This window comes from Leopardus geoffroyi, chromosome A2 (assembly GCF_018350155.1).
Source record: "Leopardus geoffroyi isolate Oge1 chromosome A2, O.geoffroyi_Oge1_pat1.0, whole genome shotgun sequence".
NCBI lineage: Eukaryota > Metazoa > Chordata > Mammalia > Carnivora > Felidae > Leopardus > Leopardus geoffroyi.
The window spans coordinates 144,994,860-145,018,910 of NC_059331.1; the positions used below are offsets into that span (position 1 = coordinate 144,994,860).

General features: G+C 47.8%; 1 protein-coding gene across 1 annotated transcript in view; it reads left to right on the top strand.

Moving 5' to 3' along the window:
* SND1 (staphylococcal nuclease and tudor domain containing 1) overlaps nucleotides 1-24,051 on the top strand; it is a 427,290-nt gene that overhangs the window by 333,844 nt on the left and 69,395 nt on the right. The window lies entirely within an intron of this gene.

The following is a 24,051-nucleotide window of genomic DNA, read 5'->3' on the forward strand; positions in this document are numbered from 1 at the left end:
TGATTCCCTGACCTATTTCCCTTCTTCCTGCTGGCATCGAAAGGGAGGATGCCCCCCTGGGGAGCTCCTGCTGCAGCTTGCAGTGGCCAGGGCGTAGTCCTAGATCCCCTCTCTCCCACTACCCCCCCTGCTTTTTTGTAAACAAAGATGCACAAAAGCCTCACAAGCAACTGGTGCTGTCCGAAGAACATGTATTTACATTTCAGAGGAATGTGGACTTGGCAGTGAATATTGGTGCGTATTTATGGAGAGATGTGCGTCTGGGAGAGAAAACTTAGAATAAAAGGAAAATGATTTCTTGTTTTTTTGTTTTTAGTGCCAAATGTGCTGCATCTTGTCTGAGAAAGATAATAATTGGTCTAAGCAGTTTCCCGTTGATTGAAACTGTTTCTGCACATTTCCCTCACAGTGCTGTGGTATATGCTCGCACCCTTCCTGTTCCCGTCTGTCAGTGCGGGTCCCTTCCTGGCCAGGAGACACACGGGAGGGGGAACAGTAGCAAAGTTAGATCTCTGGATCAAAGCACTAAGGTTAGTTCAAGCCACGGGGAAACCCAGAAGGGCGAAGGACACCTGGTGCAGGTAAGGCCATGAAACACTGCTCACAGACTCTCCCTGGGTCCCGTAACTCTCACTGAGCCACGACTAGTCACCTGCTGGGAAGGTGAGCCAGCTGTCTACCAACGTTTCACTTACTTGCAAAGGACACCCTATTCTAGATGATGTCTGCCACTGCCCAGGGAAGAAGGAATGCAGTAAGGTCACCTTTCTAAACTGCTCTCTTCCCTGTGAGGTGTTAAAGGCTGTTGGAAGCTAAGGCTTTACTTTTCCCTCCCCACACACTCTTAATGGTTCATCACCCACCAGTGTTCTTTCAGTTTGTTTTCCGTTTAAGGCTATTTTCTCTGAAGAGGGCTCAGGTAACGACCTCCTGTCTTAATAATGATCAGGTTTTCCATTTATATAGTATTTTCTAGTGTAAAAGTGCTTACACATGCAATGTTTCATTTTAATCTCAAAGCAAACCTACATGAGAAATATTATCTCAGTTTCCCAGTTCAGGAAACTGACATGCACAGTGATCTGCCTCTATTCACAGAGCTTGTTGTAGAGCACATACCAACACCCAAATGTCTGCATTCCAAATCGGGTGCTTTTTCTTCCCCAGATTTTGCCAATTTTTCTATTAGAATGTGGTCATTCTTTTACCAGTATTATATCATTTCTCAACCCTCAAATATCTGAAGCTAATTAATTTATGAAGGACTTCCCTAAAGGTCCAGCAGTTAAACTAAGAGTTCATCTTCAGTAAAGAACCACTGAGTCTGATTCTGGATGCTCACAAGACTCCAGAGGGATCTGAGGGATTTGCTGTGGCCACACCTTCCCAAAATATTTATTCTCTTCTTGTCACAGTTTTTACAGCTTTTGGTTGCCTGATCCTGCTTCATCTGTTGTTTGACTTCTGCGGGCCTTCCTTTTTTAAATAATGATTCCTCTCTGGTGTATCTTGCTCCATTTCTGCTGGATCATATATAATCCATATTCCTATTTCTAATCTCTCTTAAAACACAGATCTAAGTAAGCCCCTCACTTATAAATCTATGCTTCCCCACTGCCTCTGGGATAAAGTCTCATTTCCTTAGTTGACATATAGCCTTGATTACCTCCCCAGCTCCATGTCTCACCACTACTCGTTTCACTGACCTTCCTGTATTCACAGTTCCCGGTATACACCTTCCCGTTTCATCTCTCACATTCTTTGGATAGACCCAAGCTCCCCACCCTGTGGATCAACCATCCTCCTTCTTTGATTTCTTGTTCATACCTACCTGTCCTTCAAGATAAACCTTCTCTGGGAAGCTTTGCCTTGGTCTCCCAGACTGGCTGAGATGCCCTTCCTTTGGTCCCCACAGCATCCTGTGCACACATCTGTCCTGCACTGACCGATGTTGTTGAAAGGATCTGCCTGTGTGTTAAGTCTCCACACTAGATTCTAAGCTTCTCAAGGACAGGATCCATGCTTTTGTCTTTGTGTTCTTTGTACTTTGCCTGGCGTACAAGAGATACTTAATAGATTCATTAAGTCAACTATTATATATGTTGTCCTTTATAGTTCTTTGGGAAAGCTCTTTAAGGTCACCATTTGTGGGTCAGGGAGGAAGCCTTGAGTATTAAGGCTGGACACATAGCTGCTAATTCAGGAGCTTCTCATTGAAAAAGTGCATTGCCAAGCCTGACTCTGCTTATGAGGGGACCCTGACATTCCTTGGTCTCCCTGGCAGTCCCACCAGGATACTTAAAGGTAATGAGATAATGATGTGCGAATGTTTTGAAAAACGTCCAGTGTTCAAATTGAAGTCATTAGTGCCCCTGTATCATTCTCCCAGGAGGCTACTCGTCTCTTCCCCTCCCTGTATATTTCCCATCCTTTGCTTTTGTGGATCAAACTATTAAGTGAGATGATGGGTTTATTTTGAAGTTCCAGTCAACAAATTCCTGTTCAGTGATATGCTGTAAGCACCATGTGAATACCAGGCTGTTACCTGCCCACTTACAGCCTCTTCATTTCTGGGCTCATGGCCCTTGCCAGGTATTTCTAAAAGCCGTAGAAGGAAAGCCCTCGATTCCCATTCCAGCCCCTAAATGAAAATTGCATCACAATGAGAAGAGATGAGGGAAAAATGAAGAATGGGGGATCCTGTCACATTGCCCTGTTTTTCCCTTCCCTGGCTGCTAGGTCTCCCCTATCAGCTTTTCTACCCGTCGGGTAGCCGGTCACCAGTAGCCTTCCGAAGCTAGCTCAGCAGCATGTGCTGATAGGTGCCAGCAGTGTGCTGGCTCCGGTGGGATTCCTCTCTGCAGAGCTGCTGGCTCAGCTGGGCTGTTGTCTGTTTCCCTATTCTTCTGCTTAGAACTTTCATAGCCAGTCAAGCATAGAATTGCATCCATTCTTCTGAAATAGCTGCTGGGCCTAATTTTTCATTGGCTTGGCCAAGATCCTATTACCTGTAATTATGTCATACAGGCTGACTGGCAAAGTTTGCAGGCCTCACTGCCCTCCCGAGACCAGTGTTCACATCCCAGCCTGGCTGTTGGGAGTGGGGAGAGAACAAAATGGAGTCAGATTTAGGGCCACAAGAGATTTGGCCTCCTTGGGACATGTAGGAACATCTCAAGGATAGAATTCCATCTCAGAGAAGAAAATCCTTTTCAGTGGAGGGATTCTTCCTTTCCCCGGGGAATTAATTGGTCCTTACTAACTACTATACTCTTCCTTAAGAGATTTTGATGTTTCCTCTGCCAGTTCAATTTGTTCTTACCAGTAAAAGGAAATAGGAAGTATAGCCCTTAGACCTGACAGACTCTGTTTCCCCCAGAAGCAAGTGCCTTGTCATTGCCAAGGCACCTTTACTTTACTTCTAACCCCCATCACTCTGAGAGTAAAGATTTTGTAAAAGGCTCAAACGTGACTTCCTCTTACATCTTTCCACTAGAATGGTCCCCAGTACTTACTTTGAACTTCATCTAAATTGAACCTGGAAGTGAGTATAGTGGGCACTGATTGCCACTGGAGAGTATATTTATTGGTTCGCTACAAGATTATCATTACAAACACAAGGTCATGAAAATCCTTCAAACCGAGCTTCGCTAAGCTCCTGCCACCTATGGTATTCAATACTATCTGCCTATCTGACATAAAATTCTTTATGAGCCATCCCTGTGGATGACAGCTATTGCCAGGCACATCCTGGTCTACCTTCTGTATAGCTATGTAGAGCCTGTGACCCAGAACAAATGGAAAAATTCTGTCAGGAGGGAAGAGATTTCTGGACTCCTCATAGGTGGATTATGCTAGGAGAGCTGGGTGCCATTTATTTTAATTTGGATGTATCATATGCCCCTAGTAATAACTCCTGGTTTGTCTTACCTCTTCAATCATCCTGAATTTTCACTGCTTCTTGAGCTTTAGCAAGGGTTCTCTTTAAAAAAGAAAAAAAAGGAAGCTAATATTCTTAGTATAATGACAAAGGCTGAAGAAGAACAGCTCCAAATTTTTGTTTTTCAGATGAAATCCCTTATTTATGAAGTCTGTCCATTTCCTTCTGGGAGCCTAATTTGGAAAATAATTCTGTCTTCTGACTAGCAGATCATATTTACTTTCCACACTAAAGATGACCTCATGCAGACCTGCTCACTCTCTGTTTCCAGAAGAACTTCACATGGGACCCCAACACATTGGCCAGCACCCACGTGGACTTGAATGTGAGCTTTCATGCTGGCATGTTTGGGGATCTTCAGGCATCATGTCTCCCTTTTCAGTCCTAACCGTTCTCAGACACACCCACTGCCTGACCGTTACTATCTTCTCCTTGGAATTATATAATGCAACTGATAATCTTTTTAGAACACAGCCCTTACTATACAATAGCTGGGCTGTCAAAGCTGCGAGCAAGGAGTAAGCAGATTGTACATTTCATTTGCTCTCCAGGTAATAGTAACTCCCTGGTGTCTCACGTGTGACTCCTCCAAGGACACAGCGGTGACTGTTCTAGTGGATGAGCCAACCTTAACCCTGCCCTCTTCTTATCCTTAGCACGCCCACCTCTTGTGTCTGTTGCCAAGGACTAGACGAGATCTTCTGTGTTCCAAATCTGGCTTTATTGATGAACTTCCCTCTTGCCACTCCACCTGTGACAGTTTCTGGTCAGCTGAACTTAAATGGATTTTGAAAATGAAAGTGACCAATGGTCTGTTAGGAAATGCTGTGGTGCATGAAATAAGATTATGAACAAGCTTGAGAATTAACAGCAGATACCCTAACCTGGTCTAAACAACATGTGTCACTTACTCAGGAAAGATAAGTTCATTCTTAGACCCATATGCAGAACATTTAAGGACATCTTTCCTTTTCTGGTCACTTAAAAACTCTTGTCAGTAACGTGCAAAATCAGACCTGCGTTCTTGTTCCAACCTCACCATTTACTGAATGACCTTGGACATGATCCTTAGCTTCTCTAAATCCAGGGCAATCTCAGTGCATAATAGAATTCAACAGAATGGTGCCCCTTGGGTTGTTCAACAGTCCTGCTAACCCAGCTGCCTCACCTACAACAAAGGTACCTTCTCTGTAGGGTGATTGTAGAAATAATGTATACATGTGAAATTCCCAACACTGGTGCCCTGGTGAATAGTAAATACTTGGTTAACAACAGCTTGTCATCATTTTTATCATGAATGAAAATTCTTCTCTCGGAGTTTAGCTAAAATCTAGGATTAGAACTTCAGCGTGTGTGGATAAACCACGATATGAAGAGTAGGGAGGTAGGCAGGTCACAGGCATGTGTGTTGGGAACAGCATTCATATTAGAATCAGCAAAGAACAAAGGTTAGTCTTCTCCAGTGCTCTTTACACTCCAGTCCCATGTATTTAAGCTAGTAGTGGCACGTAAACATGCTCCCCCCGTCTAGCACCCATGGCAGATGTTTCTGGTCACAGGGCTGCTCTGGCTCAGGGCTCAGAATCTGCTCAAAACAGGGTTCCTAGGAGCTACTACCAGTTGAGTGGATTTGGTACTCGCACCGGTACCTATTGGCCATTCTTGTTCTAAGCTCTCAAAAATTGTCTGAATACCATCGGGGGTTGGGTGGGGGGAGGGTGGGGCTGGTTGGCTCAGTCAGTTAAGTGTCCAACTCTTGATTACAGCTCAGGTTGTGATCTTGCCATTCGTGAGATCAAGCCTGGCATCAGGCTCTGCACTGGCAGCATGGAGCCTACTTGGGATTCTCTCTCTCCCTCTTCCTCTCCCTCCCTCCCTCTCCCTATCCTTCCTGCACTTGCTCGCTCTCTCAAAATAAATAAACATGAAAAAAAAAAAAGTTTTTAAAATAAATAAATACGATCTGGGGTTAGCCGGTCATTTTTCTATGAAGATTGAGGAAACAGGGTCTTTTGCCTCTGCTTCTGCCTGGTCCTACACATGGGAAGCTCTTCTTTCTAGGCAGTGTCACATTGAGTGGAAAAGTAAAGGTCTGGAGGTAATGCCGACAGAGTCCTAACCTATGCACAGAGCCTCTTCTAGACTTAGCTATGGACAGATAAGGCCAAACATCACCAAGAGCCAGGAAGCCAAGATTCTACACATACCTCACAGATATCTAAGAAATAACGGCTTAAGTATCTTTGCCATGCAGTTGAACTGCCATACGGGTATTTAGAGGATGTTCTGCCAATACTCAGGGCTCTCTGTGACTTACACAGGACTTCTGACCTTGCTCATTTCCTGATGTCACTGTGACCTGAAAATAAGGAATATAGGGATGACCTCTCTAGATCCTAGCTGGCCCAGGCTTCCCTGCCCTCTGATGGAATAGCATTTGCTCTTTTTTGTCCCCTTACCGTGGCCACAGCAGTCTACAATTGCCATAGGTTTATCTTTGATCTGTATTAAATTGGAGAGTTGGAGGATAGTGGAGTGCCAGGCAGGAGCTCTAAAGAGAGATCTAGGTGTTAACCAGGATTGAAAAGGACCAGAAAAGGACCCAAGATGAATCCCTTGGGACAGTCACTGCAGCAAGAACAAAAGCTGTCTATTGAGCCAGGAATGAAGAGTTGAAAGGAAACAGCTTCACTGTGCCATTTTTCTTTCCAGGTTAGCATAATGCCTCCCTCTTCTCCCTTTGCCTTCTCTCGATGCAGTGGAATCCTATCTAGTGGTACCAGAAGATGGTCTTGGCATTGAATGCACAGCTAGAAGTGGAGATTTTGCAGGTAAAACCCAACAGGTGCCTCCACCACTACCAGTACCCTGTATAAGCCACTTCACTTCACATGTCTCTACAGTGCTGGTGGTTGGTGCTGGATGCTATTACCTCTGGTTAAATAAATCTAAAACTACCGACCCAGGATTTTTATAGCAATGCTGCAACCCTATATGAGGAAATGCAACAAATAGTCCATTACCGCTGATTGGATATGGATTTTTGGCCTGGCCACTTGCCACTCGGTAATTTTAGAATAGGGTCACTTTCGGAATTGGAAGATTCCTTGTAGGAGGGTGCTGGTGTTTGCTAAATAGTGTTTCTTATCTTCGTGCCTTCTCACCACCATGCTCCCACCTCCCGAGTGTAGGGCCAGTCTCTCTGTCTGCTTGGCAGAGACAGCCACAGCTCATCCTTCATCAGTTTACAGGGCTGCAGACGTGGCCATTTCCAAACGCCCAGGGTGCACTTAACCACTTCCTCCTTCTAATATCAGCACTTCCACTCTAAACACATCAGCAGCTTTGTAACTTGCACTTTATTTTGCTCTACGTTTTGGCCCTTCAGGTTATTTGTGGGAGGAAGGTGAGGGGACCGGCAAAATGTGTTGTCGCAGATTTCAGAATTACACAATTACACCCTGAGTCATTGTCTCTGGAGAATCATTTAAGCAAGAGTGCCAAGAGCGTCCTGAAGGGCTCTCACTGTGGTCACATGTGGGTTTTAAAGGTTGGGTTCTCTTTCATATTTGATACATGACTACCTACTTGATTTCAGCATCTGCAGAATGGGAGGGCTCAGCCCTGTTCTACCTGGAGAGAGCTGAAAGGTAATTACTAAGGCACGGAGCACAGGATTGTCCCGCTCACACAGACGGTGAATAAGCACACACGGGCGGAGGGTCCCGTGGTTGCTTTGTTGTTCTCCTCGCCTGCATCTGAACAGGAAACCTGTGGTCCTAGAGCCTGAGATCTGACCACTGTTTACCTCATGGGCTTAGCTCTCATCGGTTTTCCCTTTTCGCGCTGCCATAAAATCTGTCTGCCATAAAATCTGTCTGTTACGTTGCCCTTTTCTTGACATGACTTTGGTTCTGATAAGCGGTATGCCCTAAACAGAAGCCATCCCAAAGCACTGAGTGGTTCTCACAGTCTTCCTTGTAGCCAGCTGGTTGGACTAAGCCCTCAAAATCAGACACAAAACGCGTATCTTCCTGTTACGAGTTCTTGTGCCTATCTGTTGTAACAGTGTGGACTGGTTCTCTGGGTGAGATTGATTTACATACAGTTTGTCATCTTGCCTGTTTGTGGGTGGTCATCGTCCCAGGCTTCGGGTCAGACCTCTCACATTTTGGCCCCGGCCTCTGATCTTTATGAGAGGTCTTTCCACCCAGGGTGTTTCAGAGGATAGGCTTGAAACCCCAGAAGCCATGATCTTTGTTATTATCAAGTATGATGCCAGACAGTTCTACTTTATCAGCTTCCCGCCTCGCGTTTTTTGGCATTCGACCCAGGGCTGAGGGTCAGTGTGGCAAAGCTGGAGTTTGCCCTTGAAGCTTTTGATTCTTGTTTCCCCATCCAGAATTATAGTCCGTTGTTGAGCTAGCCCAGCTAGACACCACTCAAGTACGACAACTTCAAAAATTCATGAGGCCCTGGGACCCATAGTCCCTCTCAACATACAGACTTCTAGCCTTGCATCAAGGGAAGCCATATGGTTTCACATGCCCTGTTGCCCTGATGAGGCACAGCACCATGAAGCGCAGAGGGAAGGCCCTGGGACTGCTCTCGGTGGCCAGCCCTTCAAGGTGTGAGGAAGGGCTCTTCATGACACATTCACACATGCACCCAAGCATGCCTAACACCCAGTGACGGGGAGACCAGCTCGGGGAACATGCAGCCTTCTCACCCTGCCCACACTTCTTTTCATCTGTCCTTCCTCCCTGATGGCTTTCACCCTCCCGGTTGTGTTTGTGTAATTTGTACAGTATCGTTGAGAGGTGTTGAAGAGATCAATAGCAATTCACCTTTTCCCTTATTGATTAAAGTGATGGCAAGTAAAAATGGCAGGCACTACCAATTCATTCATCATGAGCTGGCCATTTCCTACCAGGCCACCAGTGACCTCTCTGCCTGTTAGTTGCTGAGCCACAGCTGAGATTGCACTGGTTTCTAGGCTGCTTTAATGGGAATGAGAGAACCACTGTCTTTGGCTCCTACAATCAAAGCTGAGTGAGGAAGGAGACTGCAGGTAATGAATAAGAAAATGACTGTGGAACCCGTTCTTCAACTTCGTGGCTTTATTTGAGAGGTTCACCACACGTGCTATACTCTCAGGAAGAGGCAGCCTGAGAGCGGATGATGGACATCACTGCCTCTCCCCTGTTCTTCCAAAGGGCACCGCCTTCCTTTATTATCCTACACAATGTAAACTGAGTGTGGTGCGTGAGAAGTCCGTGATGCCTGTGAAGTAGTTCCATTTTTGCTGAACGTGCAGAGGTTTGTCATTCCCTCTGAGACTTCAGGTAGTTAACTATGGCTCACCCTGGGGGAATATGGGGTGCCTGGGGTTGCGCTTGAGTCAGGGGTGAAGGAAGGGTTGGTTCTTCTACTTAGGAAGAAGGGTCTGCGTCTACCAAGGGATGGAGAATGCAGACAGTTCTTAACCACTTCTCAACTCCAGAAACAAGCACGGGAAGAGAGTGTGTGTGTGTGTGTGTGTGTGTGTGTGTGTGTGTGTGTGGTGGTGGTGGTGGTGGTGGTGGTGGTGGTGGTGGTGTTGTGTGTGTGGTGGTGGTGGTGTTCTGTTCTCCCTCAATGGAAATACCCTCTGACTCTCTGTTGAGAAAGGTGATAGAGACACAACCCATGACATTTCAGGTGCCATGCACTAAAGAGCTCATTTTTAAAGCTGTGTCTCAAATGGCATACTTCTTGCTTCACTCACCTGGTGGTATAGGGCTCTTAAAAGGGAAGTTAGCGCTGACCACAAGGGCAAAACTCAATTAACTTAGCTGCTTTTCTCTTTATGTACCATAGTTTGAATTTTGTTGGTTCTCTGACGCATACGCACACAGAAGCAGCTGCTGCCCACCACACCCAGCAAGGTCGCTCAGCGCCGTGGAGGGGCTGGGAGAGCAGGAGTCTGCTGCCTGGCTCAGCATGAACCAACTCCCAGAAACTGCTGTCTGCAGCATTTTGGCTGAGGGGGAAGTACACTGGGGGGCCACCTGGAAGCTTACCCTGTTCCATGACCTCCACCCAGCAAAGGAAGCCACTCACCTGAGTGGGCAGTTAATGGTGACGAGCGGGACCTGCAGTTCCCCAGAGCTGGTCATTGCCATCAGGGAGCTTGCAGTCTTTTGCGTCAGCCCAAGTACACAGCCAAGCTTCCAGAAGAGCACTGCCATCGCAGTCCTGTCTCCTGAGTGCCCGGTGGGTTTAGGTCACTATTTTGGATGCCCCTCTCCCAGTAGGGAGATTTCGCTAGAAACCCAGTGTCACTATGTCAGGTAGCTCTGCAGTCTGCAGATGCCAGACCTGGAGAAGGCAGCCAGCTCTCTGTGAAGCTGGTTAATTACATGTGAAGCTGCCAGCAGGATGATTGTTCTTTTCCCATGGATCATTAATAAAGCATTCTGGCCTGCGTGGATGGGGCAGGGGAAGTCTCTGACAATTCCGTCACCTTCTTCGGCTTTGTTGGACAGGTCTTCCTCCCTTTCAGTCTAAAGTATTCAAAATGGCTGGGAATGAGGAGAGGCAGGGGAAAGAAAAATCTGTTTCCATGTAATGCACACGTTTTTCTCCTCTAAGATGGAAAGTGGCCCCCGGCTTTCAGATTGTCTTGGCAGCCAGAGTACAAAGAGTTCAAGGCCTGCCATGGGTGGGAAGTGCTAGTGCCTCGGCTCCTAATATTTGCAGCAAACTACAAGCCGGACCTGATTTGGAGACGAGGCAGCTAGGGCAGCAGGTGGCAAACAGCCCTGCCCCACTGGGGCCCAAGATTGGCGCCATCTTCTTCTGTCAGCCAAGGCAGCCCCGTTCCTGCTATGCCTGAGCACAGAAAGCACTTGCGGTGTTTTAGAAACTTCCTTTTTAGGCAAAGGTGGAAGAAGACAAAGCAAATATAATATGGGAAACCCAATGTAGTTAGAAATAGTTTCCTGTCAAACAACCTAAAGTAGAGCTTTTCCTTTGGTTAGAAGAATTTAGAATATACATTTCTCCATAGAGCATTGAGTGCAGATATTAAAAATGGATTATAAATAGAAATAAACATGACCCATGCAGTTTCCAAGGACTTGAGTATACAGCCTTCAGAATACTGAACTAGAGCCTTTGATAGCTATCAGGGCTCTACAGGTTACACAGTCCAATCGAAACAGTGCCCAGTAGTTGAGAAAACTAAGGCATGAAGAAGGTAATTAGTTGGACACATTCACAGAGTAAGTCGTGGGAGAGTTAACATCTCCACGTTTCCATTGTATTGATCTTACCTGTACCCTCCCACCAGCCTCCCAGACAGCCACCTGTTCATCCACCGGCAGTATAGGTAATAATAGAAGGCTGTGACAGTGGCATATAAAAAGGGAGTGGGGTGTATCTGACAGAGGCGGACAGGAGAGGTGAACACGTGCATTCTCTAAATTGTATTATTTTGGTGAGAAAAGGACGCAAGGCTAAGTCAGAGGAGGAAGTTACCCAGGGCCTCAGCATTCTGTAAAGAGGACTCTTACTAGACAGGGGTGCAGAGAGAACGCACACAGGATGAGAAGCCATGCCAGAGAGGGAGGAGTACAGGTGTCTGACAAGCCTGGAATTTTCCATTGCTTTTCCTGATCAGCGATCATAGAAAAGCTGTTATCTTTTCATGCCAAAATCTGAGCTTCAAAAAACCCCCAAAGAAACAACCAAGGAGTACTAAACCATTTTAAGTTGAGGGGCTTGCTTTTTCCTTGGGGGTGGGGAGGCTTATTGTTTTGCTGCCCCCCCCCCCCAACTGAGAGTTGCAGGGCAGTGATGAAACTTACTGCCCACTAACTCCTTGGGCAGGACTCCAGCTCAGGCACTGTTTCCTGGTCACTTTCTGCCAGGACACAGAGTGGGCCCCTGGGCATCATCCCTTGTGCCCAGTGTCCTGTGCTGTTAGGCCTGCTCCCTCATTCTCTCAGGAGGCAGATCCAAAAGCCATGACATGTTAGCAGGCTCTGGGCCTTGCCCCCACCCTGTAGCTGAGACTGGTTACCCGTTTCGTTAGCAGTGACGTCTGTATGTCTTTCAAGGGCTTGTCAAGTGGGGGAGGAACAAATCACATTTTCCGGCAATTTAATTTTATTAACTCTGATTTTTCCCCCCCTTGTCCAAAGCACAGCTAAATGGAGCTAAACATACACATGAGGGCTATATTTAGTCCTGATGGTGTGGTAGAGTAGGGAAGGCACAAACAGAGGTTTATCTGCTACCTAGTAAACACAGGGAGGTGTCAGGGCTAGAGAATTCAATAGTAATAATAAGCATTTATATGATGCAATGACAACTTTGATACAGGGCATAATTTTCCGGGGATTGCTATTAATTGTGCTTCTGCCTGTGAGCGGCCCCCTAGTGAGGGGCTTGGAACACCACGCAGAGTTAAGCTATATTAAACATCAATTAAAACAGCGTAAAATAGAAACCAAATAAAATCTGCAAAGGTCAGAGTGGCTGTGAATGAGCAGACAAGGCCTTGAGGGAGAGGGGTTAGGGCCTGCTGAGTCTAGTATACTGGGGCGCTCACACTTCCTGTTGCTCGGAGCTGCTTTGAGTTCCTCGGTTTATTTAGTAGGTTTGCCGGACAGTGCATAATGGTACCCTCTAGCTTCCCCCCACTCAATTCTTCCCCAAAGGGGTCTCAAAAACAACTCATTGTGGCAGCAAGAAACGTGAGAAGACAACCAGAGTCTACCCCCACCATCCAGTAGGACCTTCTGCAGTGATGGAAACGTTCCTTATCTGCGTTGTTCAGTAGAGTAACCACTAGCCACTTGTGGATATTGAGCACTTGAAATGTGGTTGGTGCAACTCAGGCACAGGATCTTTAATAAAATTTTAATTTAAATAGCCACATGTGGCCAGTGGCTACCATACTGGACAACACAGGACTCTAGACAGTCCTCGCCCACAGTAAATACTCAGGCAGCGAGTGATGTGCACTGCACTCTTCTTCCTGAAACAACCTCCACCTTCCCCCCCCCCCCCAGACCCCTGAATGTGTAATGTTTTTTGGGTTTTTTTTATACCCAATCCTCCCATACTCTCAACTTTAGCTTCTAGATTCTTTGATAAGGGCCACACACAATACCAAGAAATGAGAAAGGCCAGTGCCTGCATCAGACCAGACAGCCATGGCCTTATCCTTGTACCCTTCTCTCCTGGCATCCCCCAGTCAAGCTAAGAGTAGGTGTTTCTCACTCCCCCAGACAAAAGAAGGGAGTGGTTCTGGATCTCTGGCTAAATGAAGATCACAGATCTGTGGTGCTATCACTGTTCCCACTGAACATCTGATTCAGTTGCTGAGTCTGACCCTTGCATTCTCCAGAACTAGGGGACTGTAAAATTCCCAGGTCATCCAGGAAACTCAAACCTGACATTCTTTAGTCCTTTGGCACCTAAACTGAAAATACCTCTTCCAGTAGCTTTTGAAACACTTGTTGAACGCTTAGAATAGATCCATTCATTGGAATGACATAGCTAGTGTAGTCAAACAAAGCACTGTACTTGTAATAAAACATCCCATGTGTAAGTCCTGGCTCCTCCATTTACTAAATCCGCGACCTTGACAAAAATCATTTAACCTCCTGAGGCTTCATCTTCCCACATAAAAATAAGCGTGCCAGATTAAATGACCTCTAGGACTGAGCGGACCTAGAAAAGAGATCCGGAGAAAGACACCCTAATTGCCGCGAAGTCTGTGTCTCCGCTCAGTTTCCCCTGTCCAATGTCAAGCCTGCATTTCAAGCACCCCCTTTCCTGAGTCCTCCAGGATGCCTCACCTGTGTCTAGTTAGCACTGACTCAGACTTGGAAGTTGTCCAGTAGCACAGACACACCCTGAGCCAGCCATCACCTCCTGTGGTTGTTATCGCACTCACGTGAGCCTCTAGGAGTCCCAGACAGTCCCCCAAATTACTTTGAGTCATCCTCAGAGTTGGCATTTTGGCCCTTTGTGGAAAGAAAGCAAGAGGTTTCTTGGCTTGGGCAGTGGGTCCGTAAAGAAAAAGAGGGGTTGGGGAGTTACCTGTGTGTGCCAGTCATCCTGGCTGGCCGGTTGTTTGCCAGCCCCCCTCCACCCAGCCATCACTAGTTACTGCTCCGGGGACTGTCCCCGCGGCCCAGAGCCCCTGTGGAGCCGCCTGCTCTGCACAGCTCACAGAGGGCCTGTAGCATCTCTAATTGAAGAGCTGGTGAGCGGACGCCCTCAGTAGAGGTATTTTTAGCTGCAGTGATACAGCCTCATCTTTTCTGCTGGATGTTTTGTTTAGTTATTTTTTTTTTTTAATAAAATAAATAAGTAAAATTGAAGGCTGTGGTCCCAAACCCTAGTGCCAACGCCCAAGAAGTTTTGGCATACTCCCTCACCACAGGCCTAATTAATCCTGTCTAAGACCAGGTGCTGAAGCTCTGAGTTTGCCAGAATATTAGGCCAGAGAGACAGGGTGTACAGAAGGGAGAAGAGCTAGAAATAGAGAGGAGGCATAATGCAGGCTGGCCTGGTGCGAGGTGCGGAGGGCCTTCTGAGCGGCCTGGGCAGCTGGGAACAACTCTTTGCAGGCCTCTTAGACCTTTGATGGATCTTAGGGATCAAGTGAGCGGGCCTCAACTCCTTAGGTTATGCAGTGGGTCCAGTTCTGTACCTTGCTGACTTAGTGCTTTTGTGGTCCTTCTCTTTATCCTGTTCTGTGACTTGTCACCTTTTCCTTGGCTTTTTTATTAGATACCATGTGATCAGGGGCTAAAAGACATTCAAGGAACTTGCATCAGACCCCTTAGCAGGATCCTGGATTGAGGGGGCAGTGGTTCTCAACCCTGGCTGCACACTGAAATCATGGAGTATGTGAGGTTTAGGAAGGATACTCCTACCTGAGCCTCCCTTCAAAGATTCCGGCTTCATCAAGCACCAGCTTTTTATGTTAAGATTCCCCAGGTATATTAGGTGATACCAAGGAATAGTTTGTTGATGTTATTGGGTGTGATAATGGCTTTGTGGTTATGTAAGAAAATGGCTGTGTTTTTTAGAGATGCATACTGAAGTATGGAAAGGTGAAATGACATCATGTCTGGGATAATACTTTAAAATACATCAGCAAAGAAAAAAGGGGGATAGATTAGGCAGATATGACTGTTTCAATGATTGCTGAATCTGGATGTTGATATATGGGAGTTCATTACTATTCTCTAATTTCAGTGTTTCAAACTTTACAAATCAAAGGTTTTTTTTAGTAAAACATGTTTTTTAAAAAACTTAGAATCTCTCCAGGTGATTGTAGTGTTCAGCTAAGGTTGAAAACCAGTGGCTTCAAAGATTAAATTTGGATCCCCACACCCTAGGTCAGCTCTGATTTGGGGCTTTGGATAACCTTAAGAGTGACCTTTCAGGGTAAGTTCCCATAAGTAATCTGGACCGTCAACTCTCAAGTAGGTGAGAAACGGGATGGGCACAAGGAACAAATTACACCCGTGTCTAGAATCAGACTTCAGAGTGGAAGACTAAACAGGTTTGTCTGTTCTACTGAGGGACTTCGGTGTCACCCAGCCCTGAAAGCTGTTGTGCTTTGTGGTTTACCTGCCTCGTACCTTGCCAGCACCCCTGCACACCACCCCGAAGACCTCTGTCCTCACACCAGGGATATAAAAGACAGCTACGTTGTGATACATGCACAGGAAGGAGGGCCCTGATTTCTGCAGTGTTCAGCACTTCACCAAGTGGGATTTTGCTAAAGCCGGGGTGGGGGGAGAGGCGGCTGAAATTGCACCTCCCTGCCCTTCCCAGGAGTGCACGTGCTGTCAGTTCTGCATGCAAGTGTGTGAAGGCTCTTCTGTGTCCTCAGGTGCCTGTCCCAACTCCCAAGCAGTATTTTGCTCTGGCCGCTCAGCAGGTGGGGTAAACAGAAGCTTGCTGCAGCCAAACTAAATGGTGCTCGGGAGCTCAGGCTGGGAGTTTCCATGCTACGTTGAAATACCACAGCCTGGCTTAGCGTCCTGACTTAGCACCTCCCCATTCGTGAGCAAGCTGCTGGCCGCCCTTCTTTATTCAGGGGGCTTTGGGATTTATACCTGTAAACAAGTCTGTGTGTTGCCGTGTGAAGCTGAAGCCGAGGGAAAGCTACAGGCACCCCAGGGTCACTCAGCCACCCCAAAGCTTTGCTACCAATAGTATTTACTGAAAGTCTGGGTGCCCTTCTTCCTCCTCCCTGGGGAAGACTTGAACAGTCCTTTCAGGAAATGCCAGCTTGAGAGAGGTGCAGAAGTCACCCCCTGCGCCTCTGTAGGAGGGCCCAGAGCATCTGTCTTTCCCCAGGGTCTGAGTCACTATTGGTCCTACCACTGTCAAGTGCCTACATCCAGAATTCAAACAGGGAGTTTCTTCCTCTGCCCGCTCGTAAGAACAAGTAGCCTCAGAGGCACTAAAATTGAAAACTCCAAGCCATGTGGCCTTCACTGGACTGTTTGGATGGGAGGAGGCAGAGCGTTCCCTGTTGCTCTCATTGCCTCCTGGTACGGATCTCCCGTTGCTGCCACCCTTGGGCTATCCATCATATTATTTGCCCCGCTACAGGGGACTCTTCAAGGGCAGGGACCAAGTCTCTCATCTCCATTGTTCCTCAGCACCTGGCACAGTGCCAGTCACCGTACTGGCTCTAAATAAGCATATAGATGAGTAAGTGAACCAAAGGAGGGTTATGGCAGGGAATGCCAGTAGGCCAAGGGTCAGAAACCTAGCATTTTCAAAAGTTGTTTCTCATTCATTTGAGCTTATGAACCTGAACCGTGTGGCGATCTGAGCCCTGCCTGAGTTAGCTTGCAGAGCAGCCTGTGTGACCAGGGAAGGTTTCTGACGGGTAGTGGCTAGAGAGAAACACACTATTCGGTTCTCTTTCCACTTTCCTTTGGAATAAATGGTAGTCTACCTGCGCCTTGGTTTCTCCCATTTGATATTCATGGGCCTCTGAGCAATCTGTCCCCTCTCTCTCCCACCTGGGGCTCCAAGGAGGGTGGCATGTTTGTAGGAGGGTTTCCCTTTGTTTTTCCAGGGCAGTTAGTCAATTGATACTTGGCCAGCTCTCGTGGAAGTTACTCCTTCTGAACCTTAATGAAACCTCAGGGGCACTAGCTCAGCTAAAGCAAAACTATGTATAAGAAGTGCTTCTGTAGTTAGTGACAGGACTGTCCTCCCTGTCAGAAACCAGTGTGACCACTGAGTCGTCCCCTGCTCCTTCCAGACTGTAGAGCAGAGGCTCTAATCCTGGGCCTGCCCTTTAATCACCTGGATGTATTTTTAAAATATCAAAATCCTGTCCCTACCCCTAGAGATGCTGCTGTATTTGATCTAGAGTCAGAACGTTGGTATTTCTTAACAGCTCCTCGGTGCTGGCAGTATATACTTGGGACCGAGAACCACTGTCTCAGAGAGTCTTCACTAGTAGGGGCTGTAACAGCACTTGAACATTCTAGCCCCCCCACCACCAAGGAGGGTGGAAGAGAAGAGCATGTGTTTGCCTTTTCTGCGCACCCCGTCGCCTTCCTTAGCTGATTCTGAGACCCCGTTCCCAGGCTGTGCAATTGATGGCGCAGTGCTGCCGCGTGCCCCGCCCTCACCGCTCACACTCTCTCTCACTCGGCCCGCCGCTCTTAACCTTGGGCAGGTGACCAGAGCAGAGATAAATATCTGGGGACAGTGGTTCGATTTTGTTTCAGAGGGCATTAGTGAGGGAGAACAATCCAGAACTGTCTGTGCAATCGAAGATGAATATTTCTCTTAAGATTTTAGCTCAAAGAATGCTTGCCCACCGGCTCCCAAATATCACACCCCATCCTTCAGGAGAAGAAGAGTGTGCATTAGCAGTGAGAAGCAAGGCCAGACACCAGTTGAAATCCCAGACAGCTTCCTACCCTCCTTCCATATCTTGTCAGATATTTCAAGCTTTAAGGCCTCATTTGTGCTCTGCCTACTTGGCTGGCTGTTCTTGCACTTGAGCGGCTTGTTTGCCTGGACAGGTCCAAGCTGTCTGGGCCATCAGCAGCTGCACCTCCTCCCTCGCGCCTTCTGTCTGAGCCAACCTTGATTCACAGTAGTGCAGATGGCCCCAGCCTCATCCAGCGACGTCTGCCACTCCCATCCCTCTCCTGTCCCGCTTTCCCCTAGACGAAGGGGCTGGGCCATGCCTTGCCCGCAGGTCAACCTGGGGCTCAGCTGAAGACCACTCTTAGCTCGTGCTCTGGCATATTAACCTAGGAAACATGACAACAACTTTACCTGAAGCACATAAGACAAGGGTGCGGCAGGGTCTGAGTTCACGTTGTGTAGAAAATACTTTTCAGCCTGCCTCAGAACTAATCTGTTTTTGCAAATACGCTTAGTTCCACCCACTCTGCTTCCTGAGTATTACTGGGAGCTGAGAGAGACAGAGGGGAGCGATGGTGCCAGATAGCACCTTTCCTTCTTTTCCTTCCCTTTCCTCCCTTAAATGTAGACTTGACAACCTCTTGGTGAGCCACCTCTCAGCTCTGCAGTCCAGTTCAAGGTGCTGAAAGGTGGTGCCCTGTGATACACCATTGTTATCAATCCGTTTCCTTCTCCTTGTCCCTCTCCAAGAGAAATGAAGTGACGGGGAACAAATGTGAGAGGGGTTGTGGGTGACCTTGTACAGAAGAACGCTGTGCTGAAGTAGCCCTGGGGCCTCACTCTGCCTTTCCCCACGGTAGCTCACTGCTGAGCCCGTGGGCAAGGCACAGGGTGTTCCATCTAGTAGGTTCTCTCTGAGAGAGACCCACACCCATACCCTCTAGCAACAGCCGGCAGCAGGGAGGGAGCACTACTCCACCTGTGTGGTTTGGGAGGGGGCACACAAAGCAAATAAACCAGCTTATTTCCGTCGTGTGTAAACCTAAGGGACCCCAGCAGCTTTGGAATGCCATTGGTTTAGCAGTACTAATATCTACATGATTCATCCTGAGGCTTACTTAGCTGTTAACATTATTTCAAGGCTTTTTTTTTTTTTCCTATGGAGAAAACTGCCCCTATCCTAGGCTGCTTACACAGGAACATAAGCCCCCAAAGCCAACTGTTTTTATAGGGGAATATCAGACCTGAGATATATTATCCCCTGGGGTGTTTTCTTCAAGGTAAGGATGTTTTTAATCCTTAATAATGATAAAACATCTCTGCTGGCACCCAACAACCAATAACATACTGACTAAAGAAAACAGAGGCTACTTGAAGAGGTATCTGCTTTTATCTCCATAGTTCCAGGCCAGGCATTTGGTGAGTGCTCTCTGTCGTAGCGAACACTGGGGCCATGTGGGTGAAATGGGATCAAGGGGCCTTATTCCACTCCAAATGTCATGGCTACCTACAACCTAGGGATGGAGTCGGTTCTCTTCTGCCCCACTTGTCAGGTAAGGAAGAAAAGATCCTTCGGCATAGTCACTTACCCAGGAACCTTTTTGTTTCTCTGATGCCACGTGATAGGTATCACCAAGCTGGTCAATTTCATGTTCTTCATGGCTTCCCTGTAGCATTATATGTTGCTCTAGCTTTCTGCTACCGTTGCTGCTTAACCTCCTAGCCACAAGAAATCTACTCTTTTGGATCTCTTGTTGTCTACTATGACCGCATCTTAGTGACAGGCCTGCTTCTGTTTTTGATCCACAAATTCTAGTCAGTTAACACTGCTGGACTGAGAATGACTCATGGGCACTCTCATGAGTCAGGTTCTCAAGTCCAGGTTCTTGAGTTGGGTCCCAAGGACCCAAATTGACAGTATTTGAAAGTAACCATCAGGTTTGTAGCCAGAAACCTATGGCAGATGCAACGCCACCCCATCCCCAATTATATGAACGAGGACGGCCCTGGAGTTGCCCAACTCCAGTCAGGGAGACAGCAGAGCTCCAGAGGGGGGTGCCGCCTTTCCTTCCTGCTGGGTCCCTCGTAACATAAGAGCAAGTTCAGAGGCTTGGAGATTGGGATAGGAAGCTTCTGCCCCCATCTTCTGCCCTCTGTACTCACTGTGGCACTGCCTGCCTGTAAACCTGCCACAGCTCCCAGACCTGCTCGTGCTGCCTCTGTCACCTGGGTGTCCGCTCGATGCCACGATGCCCTGGACCTGAGAGGGTGCGTAAGGATGACTGCTAAGTGCTCAGGAAGATTTTTCCTGTTGTCTCAGTACAGGGCTACCTCTCAGCCTCCATGTGTAGCATTTACTAAAGTTTTAGACCTGAGAGATGGCTTCATTCTCCCAGGGGACAAATGGGGAAAAGACTCCCCAGCGGACATTTCCGGGGTCTTAATCCCAAATGGAAAAACCCACCGCCACACTCTTGGTGTCTCCTACTCTACGCAGCACACCTGATTGATTCCACCTCGGGCCATTTCACGGCAGCAGCACTACTCATGGGCAAAATCCTCACCCCCGTGGCATTCTGTAAACTGGAGCAGTAAGGCCTCAACTTCCAGAATGGAAAGGAGATGGAATGACCTCGTGGGGGTGACAGGTACAGCACAGCCAGCATTTATTTGGGTTGTTGATTTCCACATGCGAAATGGTTCTGGTTGCTACTGAACTCCCTTGCCTCTGTGTGATGGTCGGGTTCCGTATCAACCGTGGCATTCGTGCGGGGACGGGGGAGAGAAAGCTTTGCTTTTGCTGGCACCTGAAAATGGTTCTCCAGGCAGCACGGAGTTGCCAATGGGGAACTGCTGAAGTAGCACTCCGGAGAATCACCAGGGAGACCCCTCTATCTCCTGCCAAGCCAAACAAACCCTGCCCGTGCAACACTCTGAATCACACCTCTCCGCAGCTTCGTTCCTCCTTCCCCAGCTCAGCACACTGCGCCGCCTTACGGGAAAGTCCTGGGTGTCAGCAAGAGAGGCATATGAGGAGAAATGAACCGATGCAGGAAGGGGGAGTGCCGCTCAGTCATCTTTTAAGTAGAAAGGAAAAGGTCATCAGAGCCGTACGGGGCCTGGGTTGGATTATCGTTGACTCTGCCTTGCCGCAGCAAAGGGGCCAGCACCGGGCACTGCCAGCCCCATCCAGCTGCTGACAGCCCAAGCACAAAGAAACGCATGCTCTGTGTACACAAATGGGTCTGCATGTCAGCGGGAGCCCATTTTTAGCCCTTGCCCGGGAAGGGCGGCCCGTGACATAGTAATTTAATTAAATTTGCCTCCCTCCATGGCCCACATATTTGAAGAGGTTTGGGGGGAAATGAATCTGGCTGAGGAACATTACCCTGCCGCTCTGGCACTGCCCCAGAGCCCAGCCGCAGGACCATAAAGGGTCTCGCCATCCTGAATACGGCCCAGGGCATCTGTCTGCACCGCAGGCTCTCTGGCCGGGCTGCCTGCTGGCACATCTGGCAAGGCAGCCTCTGGAAGCACTCCGTCTCCATCACAAGGAAGCCACCGGGGGCAAAACAAGGGGACTCCCCACCCCCTACTCAAGACCGCCGGCAGCAGCCTCAGCAAAAACTAGGGCCGCAGTATTAGCTTTCCCCACTGATTCAGTGTCTGAGAAGGGAGAGGGCAGAACGGGAGGGCACCACAGCCTCGGTAATGGCTGTCACCCCGATTTCCACGTCAGCCCACATCCTTGTACTTCTGCCCTGGAAATGATCCATATTTAGGGGCCGGAACTGATTCCAGTGAACTTCTCACCATGTTTCACATCTCAAATGCTCGTCAGTTTTTGTCCAAGGTGTCTGAGCTCAACCCACCCCCACAGTCCACACCCCAAGACCTCCCCCTGCTTTCCAACCAGCCAGGGCTTGTCTTGCATTGAGTCCATCACTCCTCAAGAGGCACCAAAGCTTTCACTTTCACTTTTCCCTTTTGTCCAGAGTTCCCGCCCTTCTCCTCTTATCACTAACCTCTAACCTCTTACTCAGCCTTTCATATCCTAGGTCAGCAGTACCGTGCCTGCTGGAAAAGAGCATTCTTTCTCCTTCTCTTTCTCGCTCTCTACCAAGAGCACATCCTCCTGGCTGGCTAATCTCTCCTGCGTAATGATAGCACCTCCGAGAGAAAGGGAATTTCTCTGGCACAGTTTGTCTCAACACCAGCAGAACACAGGCTGTTGCTTAGGAGTGGGAATCATTAGAGTCAGGCCATTATTGGAGGGGACCAGTCTCTAGGGGAGCTAGCAGAAATTACCACTTCTTAATAGACAAAAACTCATTTGCTTTAAGCCCCCACCCTCCTCTTTATTTCTCTGCGTTCTCCACCTCCCTTCTCTTCCCAGCTTTGAAGTCAAAAAAGAGAGGTAACGCTATCCCATCCAAGATGGCAAATTTCTGCTAAATTAACTTGGTTAAAAGATCCTTGGTTGAAAGCGGCTGTTCTTTTAGAATGTTTCTACTGGGACTTGGCTTAAAACCATCACGAAGGAGACAGATTCTAATTAAATGTATGCGATAAAATTATAGCCAGGACCACTCCATTTCCCAACAGAGGATTTGTTGATATGGGGGAAGAGGAGACATTTAGTAGCCTCTTAGACTCTGTTTCAGGGAAGGCTCCGAGTCAACCTGGGCTGTCTAAGCTTTCCCTGCAAGGGTCCCCTCGCTTACACAGTACTGGGGAAGGCAAGCGACGTGGAAGCAGGACTCCAGACTTCTCCGCTTGTCAGTGGTCATCTTGACCTTGAACAGACCTCTAACATGATTTAGCTTCTGTATGCCTTCCCTGCACAGGGATACGAGTTCTTTACCTCACAGCTTTTTTTTTGCTCTTGTGAGGGAAGGGGGAATGGCATAAGCAACAAATGTTCCTTTTAATGTATTACCCGTTTGGGCTGCCATCAGAACTCACATGCCTTGGAACATCTGTGGTTGAAGAGAAAGGAAAAGTTGCCTGATTCCTCAGCGCTAGCTGTTTGAATGAAGTCATGAGTGGTCACCATCTCAGAGCATTAAGCACAGATAAGGTACTGGTGTGAAAGGCCTTCCCCTTCCCTCCCTGGAAGCAAACTGTAAGGGATCATACCAAATTGCAAACTCCAGGGGCACTAATCACTTTGTGGTTTCTATAAATGGCACCCGCCAGATTTGTCAGTCACTGTGGTGCTGCTGGTGTTCAGCAGTGCTGGGTTGAGAACCCAGACACCAGAGATCTGGTCTCTAAATCACCAGCTATGTGACACCTAGGAAAGTCCCCTGGACTTCATTTTCCTCATAAGTAAAATAAGGGGGTTCAATTAGATTCTCTGAGTTAACTTGGAAATTCCCTTCCCTGTTTCCACATCTCTGAATTTTGAAGCTATAAACCATCACTCTGTCCTCAGTGTCTTGCCACCCCAAGGTTGGCCAGCCTTGATGACACCCCCAGGATGTGAAGGTGCCCTCAACGGACATGATACCACTGGTCAGAAGAGATGTGGACTTACAACAGGAATGTGGCATAGGGACTAAGGAAAGGGAAAGCTACCCTGCAGGCACAGCGGGCTGAAACAAGAAGAGTATGGAATAGGCCAGTTCCTTACTCTTCTTGTTTTCAGGCTTCTCTGTAGCTTCAGAGCCTTCTTCTGACACACATGCATACGATACACCCAGTAGGTGTAGTCACTTCCCTCATCAGAGTAACAAAATGAAATGCAAACATGCTTCGAGATATCTCAGCCTTGTCATGTGTCTCCAAGCCCCCTCCTCATTTCTAATTAAAAAATTAGAATTCCCTGATTCCTTTAGCAGTCTCTTCCTTGGCCCTCCCTCCTTTCTTATTCCCGACTCTCCCACTCCATCCCCTTAAAGAGATGAATTGGAAGAATATGCTGTCATGTCAGAAGGAAGCCATTGTCAAGTCTCACAGCAGAGCTAATAGGATAAAGTATTATCCGACTTCCCTTAAGTCCAGAAATTAAGTCTTCTTGCAATGGTAATAGATTATAACTTGTAACCACTGCAGCTGGTAGGCTGCAGGAACAGGCTGTGTGTATCTGAGGCCTCAGCTCCATTTCTGGGCCTGTGCTGGGCCTTTTGTGAGGGACACACTGAGCATTCCTGCAAACACTGCTGCCCTATCCGTGCAAGGAACTGCCT